The sequence below is a fragment of the Triticum dicoccoides genome, chromosome 7A (genome assembly GCF_002162155.2).
Source record: "Triticum dicoccoides isolate Atlit2015 ecotype Zavitan chromosome 7A, WEW_v2.0, whole genome shotgun sequence".
NCBI lineage: Eukaryota > Viridiplantae > Streptophyta > Magnoliopsida > Poales > Poaceae > Triticum > Triticum dicoccoides.
The window spans coordinates 220,820,341-220,834,404 of NC_041392.1; positions in this window are offsets into that span (position 1 = coordinate 220,820,341).

A 14,064-nucleotide genomic window follows, 5' to 3' on the forward strand; every position below is an offset into this window, starting at 1 on the left:
TAATCACCTGCCGACGGGGCCCACTCGTCAGGCCGGCGAGGACGTCGGCGGCGACCTCTGGACGCGGCGGCGTCCGCGAAACAGACCACGGGGGCGGCGTCGGAGAGCACCGGGGCGTAGCCTGGGCTCTCGCGCATCTGGTGGGGCAGGTGGAAGGAGCGGGGGAGGCCGGAGCTCGCCGGAGCAAAGCTCGCGGCGGCGGCCGGAGCTCGGCTTCGAGCGGGAACGGGCTGCGGGGCACGGGGAGGCCACCGGAGGGGCTCGGCGGCACCCTCGTGGCACCGGGAGCGCGATGGAATGCTCGGTTTGGGCGGAGGCGGGCCGAGACGGTGACGGCGACATGGACGGCGGCAAGAGGCTTCGGCCGTGGTGGGGAACGGTGCTACGGCGCGCGGGCAGTTAAACGGAGAGGGGGAAGTGGTGGCGGAGCTCACCACGGTTGCAGCGGCAGTCGAACTGGGCTCGGGGACGCACTGATGCGGCCGGAGCGTCGATGGGGATCCACGGCGGCCGGCAATGGAAAAGACGACGGCGGCGGCTCCACGGGGCGTCCGGAGGGGCACGGCTTGACAGAGAGGTGGCGGACGACGTGGCGGGGCTACCGGACTCGAAGCGAGGGAGAGGGGGAGGTGGTGGCCGCGGCAACGGTGAGCGGTGGCGTCGGTGGCATTCGGCCGCGCGCGAGAGAGAGAGAGACAGAGGAGAGGACGAGGGCGAGGGAGAGTGCGAGGGGGTCGGGGTGGCTGCGTGGCGTCGTCCGGGGCATCCAGACGAGGAGGGGAGAGGCAGGCAGGCAGGGAGGGAGGAGGCGTGGCGCGGTGGCGCGTGCGCGCGCCGGGCACGCTCCCCTCCCTCTGTCGAGGACGAAGACGACAGAGGAGGAGGCGGGCTGGGCCGCCTGCTGGCTGGGCCGGCCTGCTGCTGCTGGGCCAGAGGCGCCAGGCAGAAGCCCAGGTAAGGTTTTCCTGTTTTATTTCTTTTTCTAAATTTTCTGACATTTGTTTTGATTTAATAAAATACTAAATCAATTTATTACCTTATGCCAATTTTTTGCAGGAGCTAGATATATTATTCCAGAGCTCCCCAACAGGTGGCATAATTTTTGGACCATATTTCATATATATAACAATATATATCCAAAGCAAATAATTATCGGATTAATCCAAATGGCCAAAATTAAATATCCATGAGCTCCTAAAAATATTGGTTTGATTTTTGTCTCTGTCCAATATTTTCAGAGGGCAACATGAGCATTTTCTTGGACCCTTTTGGAGAAATTTTTATTTGGGTCATTTTCAAAAATGATTCTGAGGGTTCCACCAATCCTCATTTCAAATTTAAATAATATTTAAATATGATGCACAAATGGCTAGCTAGTCTAAGTCATACCAGACTAGGGATGTGACACCTAGGCATCAAAACCACAACGGTGATTTAACAAGTTTGCTGGTTTAACCTTCAACAAGGACCGATCGTAGTCAAATTCGATTCAACTAAAGTTGGAGAAATAGACACCCACCAGCCACCTTTATGCAAAACTAGTTGCATGTTTGTCAGTGGAAGCGGTCTCATGAACGTGGTCATGTAAGGTTGTTCCGGGCCGCTTCATCCAACAATACCGCCGAATCAAAATAATACATTGCTGGTAAGTAGTATGACGATCACCGCCCACAACTCTTTGTGTTCTACTCGCACATATCATCTATGCATAGACCTGGCTCTGATACCACTGTTGGGAAATGTAGCATGCAATTTCAAAAAAATTCCTATGCTCATGCAAGATCTATCTAGGAGATGCATAGCAAGGAGAGGGGGAGAGTGTGTCTATGTACCCTCGTAGACCGGAAGTGGAAGTGTTTGACAATGCGATTGATGTAGTCGAACTTCTTCTTGTTCCGACCGATCAAGCGTCGAACGTACGATACCTCCGAGTTCTGCACACGTTCAGCTCGATGATGCCCCTCGAACTCTTGATCCAGGAAATTATCGAGGAAGTAGATGAGTTCCGTCATCACAGTGGCGTGGTGACGGTGATGGTGAAGTGATCCGTGTAGGGCTTCGCCTAAGCAATACGAGTATATGAGCGGGGCGTAAACTGTGGAGGGGGCACCGCACACGGCTAACAATTGTTGGTATGTGTTCTAGGCGCCCCCTCCCCGCGTATATATAGGTGGGAGGTCGAGGGGAGCAGCCATGGGGGACCCCAAGTAGGAGGAATCCTACTTGGGGTCCTATAACAATTTGCCCCCCCCTTCCTCTTATTACCGGAAGGGGGAAAAGGGAAGATGGAAGAGAGGAAGGAAAGGGGGGGCTGAACCCCCTCTTCCTTCTCATATTCGGCCTCCTGCCTAAAGGGGGTGAGGGAGTCCTGGATTACAGGGTCCTCGGGCGTCCGGGCTATGCAACATGGGCCAGACTAATGGGCCGTGAAGACACATGATAGAAGACTTTCCCCCATGTCTGAATGTGACTCTCCTTTGTATGGAAGGCAAGCTTGGCGTGCGGATATGAATATTCCTTTCTCTGTAAACTGACCCTGTACAACCCTAGCCCCCTCTGGTGTCTATATGAACCAGAGGGTTTAGTCCGTAGAGGTAATCATAATCACATAGGCTAGACATCTAGGGTTTAGCCATCACGATCTCGTGGTAGATCAACTCTTGTAACCCCTATACTCATCAAAGTCAATCAAGCACGACGTAGCGTATTACCTCCATCAAGAGGGCCCGAACCTGGGTAAACATCGTGTCCTTTGTCTCCTATTACCATCGATCCTTAGACGCACAGTTCGGGACCCCGTACCCAAGATCTGCCTGTTTTGACACCGACATTGGTGCTTTAATTGAGAGTTCCTCCGAAGCGTCAACTGAAGGACCGATGGCTCGCCTTGTCATCAATGACAGTATCACCTATGAAGAAGCCCTAATTCTAGGGTAAACCCTCCGGCTCGGCGACCTCACTATGGGTGCCCGTCCGGCCATTAAGCCAACGGAAACCCCCCAAGTCGCCGAAAATCCCCTTCGCTTTAGCCCCGAGTATTCCAACAAGATGGATCCAGCAGATCTATCGTCTTTGAACGAACTGCTAGATCGCATCGCTGTCCTGGGAGTTTCAACTGACTATGATCGGATTGGGCTTAAACCCGATTAGAGAGAGATTAAATCTCCACCGGTCACTCATCAGGTAGCGGTTGTTGAGGAACAGGCTGACAATAACTCCTCTCCTATGCTGAGAACACACTATTTTTGGATTTCTGAACCTGGAGAACTAGATACCACCCTTGAGAGGACACTCCCTGTCCTACGAACACAAAATCGGGCGTTAAGCCTGAGAATTCCCCGGACACTCCGGATCCTAGACTAGTAACCTCGGAAATTCTTCTAGCTCCGGACTCCACGGTGGGCCAAGGTGCGAATTTGAACCCGCCCACCCACCACAAGCAATATTCTCCAAGAAACTCCGGCTCTTCGGACATATGCGACCTAATGTATGTGCGGAAGCAGCCTCGGGAAACAGTCCACCACTTTTGGGCTAGATTCCTCCTTGTTAAAAATAATATAAAGGACTACCGTGACAATGACGCAATTTCAGTATTTCACAACAATTGTACGGAAGAGGGAATCCTTAATGCCCTCAACCGCCGTTGTGTCCTTCACTTTGCAGATTTGACACGCATAGTATAGAAGTACTGCGCAATGGAAAGTGCCTAGAAAACTCAGACTGCCCGCTGGGAACCACAGACCTTTAAGCCATCCCCTGGACGGGCAAAAAGGGTGCACCCTCACAGGGCACCTAATCATCATCCCGTGGACAAGAAATTCAAGTACTTTACGGGACACAGAACTGTCTTCGAAGAATGGCTCGACAGGCCCTGCCAAATACATAAGACGCTGAATACTAAACCAACTCACTGCCTACGGGCATGTTGGATACTCCGGCAGGTGGCCAAGAGCGGTGAGGGCATCCTCACCAACACTACACCAGAAAAGTACTCTTCAGAACACGATCCCAAAGTACTCACAGTCTTCGAGACCTTCTCATCAAATAAACGGTGCAAACGGGAGCTTCACGACCTTGCCGAAGTCTGCCATGTAGTAGCAATAAACCCTAGGAATGATACGACAATTACTTTTAATGCCAATGACGAACCAGGATCCCGCTCAGTCCGGACACCAGCGCCCTGGTCCTCAACCCAATTGTGGACGGTTTTTGGCTCACTAAAGTGCTAATGGACGGTGGCAGCGGAATGAACCTCATCTACGAGGACACGCTCAATAAAATGCAAATGGACAGAAGTCGCATTGAGCAGAGCAATACATCCTTTAGGGGAATCATTCCTAGCAAGGAAGCAAGTTGCTCGGGGAAAATGAAGCTAGATGTGGTATTCGGCACACCAGATAACTATAGGTCCGAAGAGATAATCTTCTAGGTGGCTCCTTTTAACAACGGATATCATGTCCTGTTAGGGCGAGATGCATTCACACACTTTCGAGCTATACCTCATTACGGGTATATGAAGCTCAAAATGCCTGGGCCTAATGGTGTTATCACTATCTCTAGTGATCCGGACATCGCACTCTGCGCCGAAAATAAAACCACATCCCTGGCCCTTGAGGCATTGTCCGAAGCTCTAGCAGCCGAGGAACTCACCGCACTACATTCCACAGTGGAGAGGGATGACGTAATTCTTGACAAAAGGCCCAAATCCACCTCGTTCAAGCCAGCTGGCGAGATAGTCAAATTTCAAGTCCACCCAACGGATCCCAAGAAAATAGCTTCCATTGGGGCGCAACTGGACCCGACAGTCGACGCCGCATTACGCATGTTTTTGCGTGCGAATTGGGACATCTTCGCCTGGCACCCCTCAGATATGCCAGGAATCCCACGTGCCCTAGCCGAACATAGTCTCAATATACTGAAGGGATACAAGCCGGTCAAGAAAACACTCCGGTGATTTTCTGAACCCAAACGACAGGCTATGGGGGAGGAGCTGGCGAAACTACTCGAAGTCGGGTTTATCAAAGAGATCAAACATCCAGACTGGCTAGCAAACCTGATCATGGTACCAAAGAAGGATAAATCTTGGTGCCTATGTGTCAATTTCAAAGACCTTAACAAGGCCTGCCCTAAGGACCCCTTCCCACTACCTTGCATTGACCAGATTATCGACGCAACCGCAGGACATGATTCACAGTGTTTCCTCGACACATACTCCAGATACCATCAAATTAAGGTGAAGTAATATGACCAAGTCGCAACGGAATTCATCACCCCGTATGGGACTTTCTGCTTCAACACTATGCCTTTCGGGCTCAAAAACGCCGGCGCCACTTACCAACGCATGATTCAAATGTGCCTGGAAAACAAATCGACAATACTATGGAGGCATATGTAGATGATGTAGTCATAAAACCAAGCATGTTGAATCATTGGTGGATGACTTACGCCTCACATTCGACAACCTCCGAACATATGACATAAGGCTCAATCCGGAAAAGTGCGTTTTCGGCATTCTCACTGGCAAACTACTCGGGTTTATTGTCTCCAATAGGGGAATCGAAGCAAACCCAGCCAAAATTCGAGCCTTGTAACAATTGGCAACACCAATCGACCTCAAGCAGGTCGAAAAACTAGCCGGTTGCATGGCAGCCTTGAGCCACTTTATCTCTAGATTAGGAGAAAAGGCATTGCCACTGTATCTCCTGCTCCGACTTGCCTTCCTGCGGCCCGCGGTGTGGCTGAGCCAGTAGGCCGTACGGCCCATCCTCACCAACAAAGCACCCAAGACCCTCGCGAGGGGCCAAGCCTCGCGAGGAGGACGATGCAAGACCTCCTCTGGAGTGGCCTAGCTAGGAAAGCTCACGAGGAGCGGAGATATCAAGGCGAGGCGAACCTCATGAGGTTCTCGTGACGTGAGCCGTGATGATCGACACGAGGCGGGCGCTAGGCGGGCGCCAGCGCGTGCAACATCCTTGTTTCCTCTTTGGTGCAAGGGGGCAAGCGCAGCTGCGGAGTACCGAGGCCTCAGACAAAGGTTTCCATTTCGGTGCAACAAGACCAAGACCATGGACTGCAAGACGGAGGTCACCCTGAAGCCCAGAACAGCGTCACCACCAGAACTTTGTGCAGGCGAAGACTCCTTTTGTCAGGATAGGTTGTACTAGCTGCCCCCCTTCAAATTAGCCTACCATTGTTGGCTCCCTTCCCGCTCGATATTTGGGAAGAGGACCAGGGCCTCTCTAAATAGGACTAGCCACCATAGTGGAGGGGACGATCTGATCTGAGCTTGAGAGAGACCACCCCACACACACAAGCTCACCGAGCTCAAGAACGCCTCGACCTCAGGAGGCCGTTCTTCCCTTGTATTGTTCATCATCAGCCCAAGAGGCAATCCACCACCACCACACTGGAGTAGGGTATTACACCACAACGGTGGCCCGAACTAGTATAAACCCCGTGTCCTTTTGTGTTGTGAGTTCGTCGAGTTCGTCCGCAGGATCCTAGCGAGCTAGGGCGTAGATCGGTTGGTGGGACAGACTTTGCGCACACCCCAGTGTTTGAACCTTAAGGGTTTGCCGAGACTCCATACCCGACATTTGGCGCGCCAGGTAGGGGTGCGCCAGAGCCTTTTCTCCGCAAATCAGCTCTCCGATGTTCACCGGCTACGATGTCTGGCGACCCAAGAGCCGGATCCGACTGTTGGGCAGCCTGGCCGGCCCGGACGGCGACGCCTTCCCATGAAGATCTCGACCCCGCACCCCAGGCAGCGCGGGTGTCATCGCGCTCTGTCGGGCGTGGACAGCGCGGCCAGGCATCATCCACCCTCACCCGCGGCAAGCATGAGCCTCAGCGAGAGAAGCAAGTCACGTCGTTGCAACGGCGCCACACTCACGACGGGGGCAAGCGAACATGCGGGCGGCACTCATAGTGGCAAGGGAGCTGCTACGAAGTAGGCTAATGGAGAGCGGCCGGGACACGCAGCTTGAGCGTGTTGGTAAGCTGCTGGACGCAGCGGCATCGAAAGTGCCACCCTTCAGCTATCGACTCCCCCCAGGCCAATGCAAGGTTGTGCGGCGAGCCTCACAACATCTGCGCGCCGTCGACTACGCCCGGGGGCTTCGCCAACACCAGCACGACTGGCGGCATAGGGGGCTCCAATCCCCCCATGTCGCCCTCGAGAAGCACGAGTGCAAGCATCACCCCCATGGCCCCAACCGGATGTCGTATTATCATCCCCAGGACGCCATCATGGGCGGAGCAACATGGAGTGTGGGGCACCACGGTGAGGTGTTCGGGGTGACGGAAGCCTACGTGCCCCGCATGATGGACCAAGGGTACGCAGTAGAGGACGACATCGGCTCATTCGTTGGAGAAGACTGGGGAGAAGGGGCGCTAGGAGTTGGCTTATGCTAACCTCTCAGGAACAGGCTCATGCTAACCATGGGCTACCATTGAATCAGGTTGCAGCACCGATCGACGACCCCGGCACGGCGGCACGCGTCTCAACAAGGGAGACACGCTGGGGGCCGCCAAGAGGGAGCCAGAAGCAAGGCCCCTCCCCAAGGCACGCGAAACCAGGGACACCCGGAGGTAGGCCCTCTGCTGGGGTGGCTTCAATGACCCTTCCTCCGGCAGAGGACCCGTGGTCGCCGAGGGAACCGTCGGCATCCTCTTTCCCTCCTTTGTGCCGTCCTGGTCTCCGGCCGGCTCAAAGGAGGTCAAGAGTGGCGCAAGGCGGGGCCCTCGTGTGGCGATATGAAGCAAGGCCAGTACCTGTGAAGAAGGCCCGGTGCCTGTGAAGCTCGTCGCCCGTGACACTCTCACATAACAATAAGTTGGGGCTGTACACGCCCCGGAGTCTCAGGAGCGCCGGCCTCAGGCCCTGGGGCTCCCTCCCACACCTAGTGGACAGCACTTAGCTCCGCGCTGGTGAGAAGACTTGAAGACCCGAAGACTAGACTAGGTGCCGGAAGCGGTCTTTTGCTTTGGATCTCTCTTTCTGTGGCTTTGCTTTCTGATTCTGGATTTAAGTTGAAGCTGATTTTTTATCGTTGCGCGCAGGGGGTGCCTTTTCTCGTTCGAGCCGTTTTTCGCCTTATGGATCTTGTTTGTTTTGGGACTCACATCCGTCGCCTCTCCCTCGCAAAGCTCCTCGCGAGCTAGTCTGCGCAGAGCACGCGCTAGCACTACGCCTGGTGCTCACCCTTTCCGGGACCCCATTCATACAGGGCGACAGGCTCCACAGGATTCTCAGGAACTCGTCGCCTCACGACCCAGCCCTAAGCAGGCGCTGGCTAAGGTAATCCATGTCTGGAAACTCAGCCCCAGCTTCACGAGCTCATGAGGACACATACCCACATCGCATAGGAAAGTAAAAACTGTGATTTTCTTACACGAGGGGCCCCCCTCTCAAAATGCTATCTTAAGTTTTCCAAGGGCCACACCCAGGTTTTGCGTGCAGAATAAAACAACAGGAGAATATGGGATCACCCAGAGATATCGCTTGCAGCATCATCCAGGGACACGTCGCTCGCATTGCCATCACCTTCGTCGGAATCGTGGCCGCCATCGGCGACGCCCCCATCGGCAACGCCCCCATCGCCGTCATTGACCACGTCACCTTCGTCTGCGACGACCACCACCCCATCGTTCTCCGAGGTGAAGGCCCTGACCAACGCGTCGACATGATCCTCTACCCAACGCGCCATGTCGCCCCGGACGGCAATGGGCACAGGAGCAATGGCGGCATCAAAGTCGAAGTTGGGTTCGATGTTCAGGAGGTGGCTGAAGACACGGGAGAAGGCGCGCTGAAGTAGGCTGTGGGAGTCCTGCTTAGGGGGTCTCCGGATAGTCGGACTGCATCCTTTGGCCGGACTGTTGGACTATGAGGATACAAGAATGAAGACTTCGTCTCGTGTCCGGATGGGACTCTACTTGGCGTGGAAGGCAAGCTAGGCAATACGGATAGGTATATCTCCTCCTTTGTAACTGACCTTGTGTAACCCTAGCCCCCTCCGTTGTCTATATAAACCGGAGGGTTTTAGTCCGTAGGACAACATACAATCATACCATAGGCTAGCTTCTAGGGTTTAGCCTCTCCGATCTCGTGGTAGATCAATTCTTGTAACACTCATATCATCAAGAATAAATCAAGCAGGATGTAGGGTTTTACCTCCATCAAGAGGGACTGAACCTGGGTAAAACATCGTGTTCCCTGCCTCCTGTTACCATCCGCCTTAGGCACACAGTTCGGGACCCCCTACCCGAGATCTGCCGGTTTTAACACTGACATTGGTGCTTTCATTAAGAGTTCCTCGGTGACGTCGCCATAAGGAAGGATGCCTCATCTCGTTGTTAAAAACAACATTACCGCTGGGGGAGCTCTGGCTGTCGGCCAAACTCTCTGGCTAGGCAGTTTCGTCATGACTGCCTGTTCGGCTGCTGCACTGACGATGACTTCTCGGGTCATCAAAAACAGCCTCCATGTCGGCTCAGAATTCGCCGAGCAGATGGATCCAATGGAGCTCTCTTCCCTAAACGAACTCTTGGATCTCATCGCCGCCTTGGGGGTCGCTACGGACAATGATCAGATTGGGCTTAAACCCGATCAAAGGGAGATTAACTCTCCATCGGTCACCCATCACATTGCGGCGGTGGAGGAACAATTCGGCAACTCTTCCTCTATTTTGAGAACTAACTATGTCCGGATTCCTGAGCTCTCTGAGCCGGATACCTGCTTACGGGAGGACATCACCCAAGCCCTGAACCTAGAATCAGGCAGCGGGCCAGACTTATCGGGAAGCACTCCGGAACCCGAACTTCCAAGATTGGAAACTCCTCGGCCCCTGGGTCTCAGATCGGGTAGGGGTTCAGACTCAAATACACCCACCCACACAGACATAAACGATCTTTCCCACATCAGGCAAGAGCCCCATGAAACAGTACATCATTATTAGGCTAGATTCCTCCTTGTGATGAACAAGGTTAAGCACTGTCGCGAGGAAGATGCAATCTCACTTTTCTGCAATAATTGCGCGGACAAGGGAATCCTTAATGCCTTAAATCGCCGTGACATATCACCTTTCGCTGACTTGGCGTCCATAGTACGAAAGTACTGTGCGATGGAAAAGCGCCTGGAAAAGCAAAATGAAATTTTGTGATAATCCGGTTCCGAATATACACCCAGTCCGAAGTAAAAGGGTGCACTATCATAAGACACCCGAGATAGTTGCAGAGAAACAAAAACCCTCTACAGGGCATGGAACCGTACTGGAGGGATGGCTTAACGGACCCTGCAAAATTCATAGTACAGCGGATACAATACCAACGCACAGCCTTAGAGCATGTTGGATACTCCGGGAGGTGGCCAAAAGTGGTGAGGATATTCTTATCCCGAACGCCACAGAGCACCATTCCGTGGATAACAATACGGTGTTAACAATCTTTGAGACCTTCGCGTCAAATAATAGGCGCAAGCGAACACTCCGCGGCATGGCCAAAATCTGCCACGTAGCAGCAATAAATCCATGGAGTGACACGGCTATTACCTTCAATGCCAGTGACGAACCTAAATTCCGAACAGCCCGAGCACCAGCCGCACTGGTCCTCAGTCCAATTACGGACGGCTTTCGACTCACCAAAGTACTCATGGACGGCGGCAGTGGATTGAACCTCATCTATGAGGAAACTCTTAAAAAAATGGAAATAGACTGGAACCGCATTGAGCAAAGTAGCACAACCTACAGGGGAATCATACCCAATTGGGAGGCACGATGCGCTGGGAAAACCACACTAGATGTGGTATTCGGTACGCCGGAGAACTATAGGTCCGAAGAAATTACATTTCAAGTGGCCCTGTTCAGGTCCGGAAACCACGCCCTCTTAGGACGTGAGGCGTTCACGATCTTCCAAGCCTTACCCCATTATAGGTACATGAATCTCAAAATGCCCGGGCCCAACAGAATCATCACCCTCGCCAGTGATCTGGACACAGCACTTTGTGACAAAAAAAAACAACCGCACTGGCCCTTGAGGCATTATCCGAAGCCCTCTCGGCCGAGGAATTAACCACGCTACGCTCCAAAGTGGACAGGGAAGACGTGATCCTCGAGAAGAGATCCAAGTCTACCTCTTTTAAACCAACGGATGAGATAGTCAAATTCCAAGTCCACCCAATGGACCCTGCAAAAACAGCCTCCATCGGGGCACAGTTAAACCCCGCCGTGGACGCCGCACTACGAGAGTTCCTGCGCGAGAATTAGGACATATTCGCCTGGCATCCCTCAGACATGCCAAGAATCCCACGCAGGCCGGCCAAGCATAGCCTCAATATCCTAAAGGGATTCAAGCCGGTCAAGCAAGCTCTTCGGCGTTTCTCTGAACCTAAGAGACATGCCATGGGAGAGGAACTAGCCAAGTTATTGGAGGCCGGATTCACCAGAGAAATAAAACACCCGGACTGGCTAGCAAACCTGGTGATGGTACCAAAAAAGGATAAATCCTGGCGCCTTTGTGTCGATTTCAAGGACCTCAATAAAGATTGCCCAAATGATCCCTTCCCCCTCCCCCGCATCGATCAGATTATTGATGCTACCACAGGACACGAGTCATTGTGTTTCCTTGACACATACTCCGGTTACCACCAAATCAAGATGGCGGAGTCTGACCAAGACGCAACGGCATTCATCACACCATACGGTCCCTTCTGTTTCAACACAATGCCTTTTGGGCTCGAAAACGCCGGCGCAACATATCAGCGCATGATTTAGACATGTCTGGAGAAACAAATCGGCAAAACAATAGAGGCATACATAGACGATGTGGTCGTCAAAACCAAACACGTCGACTCTTTGATAGACGACTTGAGGCTCACATTCGACAACCTCCGAACATACGACATCAAGCTCAATCGGGAAAAATGCGTTTTTGGCGTACCAGCTGGAAAGCTCCTGGGTTTTATTGTCTCCAGTTGAGGTATTGAAGCTAATCCGGCCAAAATCCGAGCTTTGTCACAGTTGGTTACCCCAACAGACCTCAAACAAATCCAAAAGTTAACTGGATGTGTGGCGGCTCTAAGCCGCTTTATCTCCCGCTTAGGAGAAAAGGCTTTACCCCTTTATCACCTCCTTCGGCGCACTGAACACTTCGAGTGGATGGATGCTGCCACAGCCGGATTGGAAGAAATAAAGGCCATTTTGGCAACCAACCTAATCCTGGCTGCGCCAAACATCGGCGAACCAATGCTGTTGTACATTTCTGCAACTCATCAAGTTGTAAGTGTAGTGCTCGTCGTCGAACGAGAAGCTGACGGATATAAATTCCCTCTTCAAAAGCCGGTATACTATGTATCCACTATCCTCACTCCATGCAAATCACGGTACCCACATTATGAAAAGATAGCCTATGCATTATTCATGGCATCCCAGAAGCTGCAACCCTACTTTCAAGAGTGTTCAATTACAGTAGCCTCAGAAGTGCCTCTTAATGATATTTTAAACAACCGCGATGCTACGGGCCGGATTGCTAAATGGGCCATTGAGCTCCTCCTGTTTGACATAACATACAAACCTCGACAAGCCATTAAGCCGCAAGTACTGGCCGACTTTGTCGCCGAATGGACGGAGGCCGAACTCCCTAAAGAGTATGGCACATACTCCAATTGGATCATGCACTTCGATGGTTCTAAAATGCTGGCGGGTCTAGGGGCTGGCGTCGTCCTGACGTCCCCAACCGGAGATACCATTCAGTATGTACTGCAAATATTGTATACAGACTCCAACAACGCAGCCGAATACGAAGCTCTGTTGCATGGTCTTCGGATGGCAGTCTCCATGGGTATTCAACGCCTGGAGGTGCGTGGGGATTCAGACCTCGCAATATCGCAAATAAATGCCGACTTTGACGCCAAGGATCCGAAAATGGCGGCCTACCGAAATGCCATCCGAAAAATGTCAACTCGGTTCGAGGGGCTCGAATTTCACCATGTGGCTCGGGAAAACAATCAGGTGGCGGATATCCTCGCCCACATCGGCACAAACGTGATGCGGTCCCCCCCAACATATTTTTTGGAGATGCTGTTCAAGCCATCCGTAGTATGGGAAGGGGACACCAGTAACAATAGTCCGGACCCGGCCAAAATACCCGATACCGAACACTCTAACACAATCGGAGGCTCCGCCACCGAAATAACACCTTCAGCCCACATAATAATGGCCATCATAGCACCATGGACAGAACCATTCTTGGCCTACCTAACTAGGCAGGAACTTCCAGAGGACCAAAACGAGGCACGCTGCATTGTGCGGCGATCTAAAGCCTATAGGGTCCATGAGGGAGAATTGTATAAAAAAAGCACTATCGGAGTCCTTCAAAGGTGCATCTCCGAAAAGGAAGGGCGGAACCTTTTGGCAAAAATTCACGCCGGACTCGGCGGTCACCACGCCGCAGCCTCGGCTCATGTAAGCAAGGCCTTCCGTGCAGGATTCTATTGGCCAACGGCCCGGGCAGATGCACATGACTTGGTCCAACGTTGTGCCGGTTTCCAGCTCTTTGCAAATCAAAGCCACATGCCACCCACCGCCCTCCAAACAATCCCCATTACACGGCCCTTCGTGGTCTGGGGGCTTGACATGGTTGGACCCCTTAAAGGGGGAACCCACAAGAAAAAATACTTACTAGTCATGGTGGATAAATTCACCAAATGGATAGAGGCCAAACCTGTTAAAATAGCCGAATCCAGACCGGTGATAGACTTCATATCCGGGGTCGTACACCGTTATGGCGTCCCCCACAGCATCATCACTGACAACGGCACGAACTTCACTGCCGATGAGGTAAAACTCTGGTGCAGCAAAATGGGCATCAAGCTCGATTATGCTTCAGTCTATCACCCACAAACCAACGGCCAAGTTGAGCGAGCAAATGGTCTTATAATGAGCGGCATCAAAGCCAGATTAGTGCATTCCTTAACGGAGTCTAACACGCACTGGGTATAGGATCTCGACTCCATACTCTGGGGGCTGCGGACCACGCCGAACCGTAGTACCGGATATACACCCTTCTTTA